The sequence below is a fragment of the Phocoena phocoena genome, chromosome X (genome assembly GCF_963924675.1).
Source record: "Phocoena phocoena chromosome X, mPhoPho1.1, whole genome shotgun sequence".
NCBI classification, from domain to species: Eukaryota; Metazoa; Chordata; class Mammalia; order Artiodactyla; family Phocoenidae; genus Phocoena; species Phocoena phocoena.
The window spans coordinates 96,440,775-96,445,017 of NC_089240.1; positions in this window are offsets into that span (position 1 = coordinate 96,440,775).

Below are 4,243 nucleotides of genomic sequence, written 5' to 3' on the forward strand. Positions count from 1 at the left end.
GGATATTTCAATTTTTTGTTTTATTCTTTCATCTTTGCAAGGCTCATAAAGGACAAATGATATCTCCTTGCTGGTTTTTTGTTTGTTTTATTATATATATATTTTTATTTGTCTTCTGCCTTTCCCTAATTGTTTGGTCAAAGATATTTTTATATATTTATTGACAAATTTTTGTTTTTGTTATCAATTGTCTGTTCCTGCTTTTTGCAAGTATTTCTATCAGAATATTCATTTTCTGTATTTATAAGAACTTTTTATATAACCCACTGTTTTACATAAATATTGCAAATATTTATCCAAATAGTCCTCCTTTGTAAATTGCCTACCAGTTTCTAAACAAGCTGCTGAGCAACAGTGCTGTGATAAGTAAAACCATCATGTAGCCTTCACTATGTGCCAGGAACTGTTTTAAGTTAATTACCTGGATTGTCTCATGTAATCCTGTCTATAAGCTTACTATTTTTATTCCTATTTTCCCATGAGTAAAATGAAATACAAAGGAGGTATATGACTTGACCAAGTTTCTACAACCACTGGCTCTGCTCATATTTGAGACAGGGTAGTCTAGCTACACGCCATGCTCTTTTTTTTTTTTAGTGGTATGCGGACCTCTCACTGTTGTGGCCTCTCCTGTTGCGGAGCACAGGCTCCGGACGCGCAGGCTCAGCGGCCATGGCTCACGGGCCCAGCCGCTCCGCGGCATGTGGGATCTTTCCGGACCGGGGCACGAACCCGCGTCCCCTGCATCGGCAGGCGGACTCTCAACCACTGCGCCACCAGGGAAGCCCTACACTCCATACTCTTAATCACTGTCAAAGATAAATAAAGCCAGACACTAGTTAAAGAGGTAAGAACAGGTTTTATTCAGTAACACTATTACAGTAGGGAAAAAAACTTCAACATGAACTGAATTCAACTTTGATTTATGCAAAAGTGACTGGGCATTTTAAAGGGATAATGAGGGAATGGGGAGGAAGTATAGTGGGAGCTTGAGTAGAGTCAAGGAAGTGGAAATTTACAGAAAGTGGGAAAGTGGATTGGTTAATGTAATTATGTCATCTTGGTTTGTTAAGTGGCACTTATCAAAGTTAGGCTCCTACACTCTCACATAGATCAGGAGATAGGAGCCCTATCTTCAGGGGTTGGCTGGAACAAACAATAAATTCTTTTGGCAGCCTTGAGCTTTCCTAAGCAGGAACTTAAGGGGGCTGGAGTCATCATCCTAGAGATGCAGCCTTGAGCTGTTAGCAACTATGGTAGTGTTTTTTGAACTCTTTTAGTGGGTGGAAGCTGTGAAAAACATCATTTGTGCAGTTTGTGTACACTAGGTTGAGGCCAAGTTAATAAGAAGGCTCAGAGGAGCCTGACTAGAGTTTAGCCAAGGAGAGAATCTTTCTCACTATTAATCATTGTGGTAAACCATACATAGCTAAGTTTAAGTATATAGTTCAGTGCAGTAGGTACATTCACATTGTTGGCAACCCTCACCACTACCCATATCTAGAACATTTTCATCATCCCAAACTGAAACTCTGTACCTATAAAGCAATAATTCATCATTTCTTCCTCCTCTCAGTACCTGATACCCTCTATTCTATTTTCTTTCTCTATAAATTAGACTACTCTAGTTACCTTTATTACTAGAGTCATATTTGTCCTTTTGTGTCTGACTTATTTTACTTAGCATAATGTCTTCAAGGTTCAGTCATATCATAGCATGTGTCAGAATTTTGGTCCTATACAAAGCTAATGTTATTCCATTTTATGTATATACCACCTTTTATTTATTCATTCATTCACCAATGGGTACTTGGGGTGCTTCCACCTTTTGGCTGTTACAAATAATGCTGCTATAAACATGAGCGTACAATATGTTTGAGTGCCTGTTTTCAATTTTTTGGAGTATATACCCAGAAGTGCAATTGCTGGATCATATAGTATTTCTTTTTTTTTTAATTGAAGTATAATTGATTTACAGTGTTGTGTTAGTTTCAGGTGTACAGCACAGCGATTCAATTATATATATAGACATATGCATATATATATATTCTTTTTCAGATTCTATTCCCTTATAGGTTATTATAAAATATTGGACATAGTTCCCTGTGCTATAAAGTATGTCCTTGTTGGTTATCTATTTTATATACAGTAGTGTGTATATGTTGATCCCAAATTCCTAATTTATCCCTCCCCCCTTTCCCCTTTGGTAACCATAAGTTTGTTTTCTATGGCTGTGGGTCTATTTCTGTTTTGTAAATAAGTTCATTAGCATCTTTTTTTTATTTTTAGATTCCACATATAAGCAATATAATATGATACTTGTATTTCTCTGTCTGGCTTACTTCACTTAGTATGATAATTTCTAGGCCATCCATGTTGCTGCAAATGGCATTATTTCATTCTTTTTTTAATGGCTGAGTAATATTTCATTGTATACATATACCACATCTTCTTTATCCATTCATCTGTTGATGGATATTTTAGGTTGCTTCCTTGTCTTGGCTATTGTAAATAGTACTGCAAAGCACATTGGGGTGTATGTATCTTTTCGAATTATGGTTTTCTCCAGATATATGCCCAGGAGTGGGATTGCTGGATCATATGGTAACTCTATTTTTAGTTTTTTAAGGAACCTCCATACTGTTCTCAATATTGGCTGTAATAATTTACATTCCCACCAAAAGTGTAGGAGGGGTCCTTTTCCTCCATACCTTCTCCAGCATTTATTATTTTTAGACTTTTTTTTAATGGATGATCACAACAAAAGCAACAATGATTGCAATTACCAAACACGAAACACACTCATATTATGTCATTATATTGACATTCAGTCCAGTAATCCTCCACTGTAACAGCTCCTTTACTTTGCAGTGAAAATTGATTTGTATATTTTTTGCCTCTGAGTCCTTGTGGGATTTTTTAAATTATTATTCAAACAGAAAGTCACAAAAATTGTAATCATCCTCATCAGTTCACTCAGTCCCGTGTAATTATTTTTTTTCATCTTGATCTTTTGTTAGCACTTTTATGAGTTCATCAGTTTTCCATTAGAGTTCTGAAAATGCTTATTCATTCAGTTCAGCACTATAGTCAGTTATCAGAAACCTGTACTTGTCAGAGTCTTTTCCATGAATTCCTTGAAGATGAAACCCTTTTATAGGAACATATTTGCAAAAGCATCAGAGTACACCCAGAACTGTCTGTAAATGACAAAAGACTTAAAAATGACCCCAGTTAAAGATTGATGAAAGTTCATAATAATGCAATTGACAAGGAAATTTAGTTATTTCTGAGATATACATTTTAAAGTAATAACTAGAATTATGACTTGTAGCGTTATACCAGAACATATAAGATTTTTAGAAATTTCATGTAATGTATGAAATATTTATATTAACATATTTCCATACAAATAACCCAAAAAAGTTTAGTATTAGTTGTTTTGTTTGTTTGTTTGTTTATACAGCAGGTTCTTATTAGTCATCAATTTTATAAACATCAGTGTATACATGTCAATCCCAATCGCCCAATTCAGCACACCACCATCCCCACCCCACCGTGGTTTTCCCCCCTTGGTGTCCACACGTCTGTTCTCTTCATCTGTGTCTCAACTTCTGCCCTGCAAACTGGTTCATCTGTACCATTTTTCTAGGTTCCACATACATGCGTTAATATACGATATTTGTTTTTCTCTTTCTAACTTACTTCACTCTGTATGACAGTCTCTAGATCCGTCCACATCTCAACAAATGACTCAATTTTGTTCCTTTATATGGCTGAGTAATATTCCATTGTATATATGTACCACTACATCTTTATCCATTTGTGTGTTGATGAGCATTTAGGTTGCTTCCATGACCTGGCTATTGTAAATAGTGCTGCAATGAACATTGGGCTGCATATGTCTTTTTGGATTATGGTTTTCTCTGGGTATATGCCCAGTAGTGGGATTGCTAGATCATATGCTAATTTTATTTTTAGTTTTTTAAGGAACCTCCATACTGTTCTCCATAGTGGCTGTATCAATTTACATTCCCACCAACAGTGCACCCGCTCCAGCACTTGTTGTTTGTAGATTTTCTGATGATGCCCACTCTAACTGGTGTGAGGTGATACCTCATTGTAGTTTTGACTTGCATTTCTCTAATAATTAGTGATGTTGAGCAGATTTTCATGTGCTTCTTGGCCATCTGTATGTCTTCTTTGGAGAAATGTGTATTTAGGTCTTCTTCCCATTTTTGGA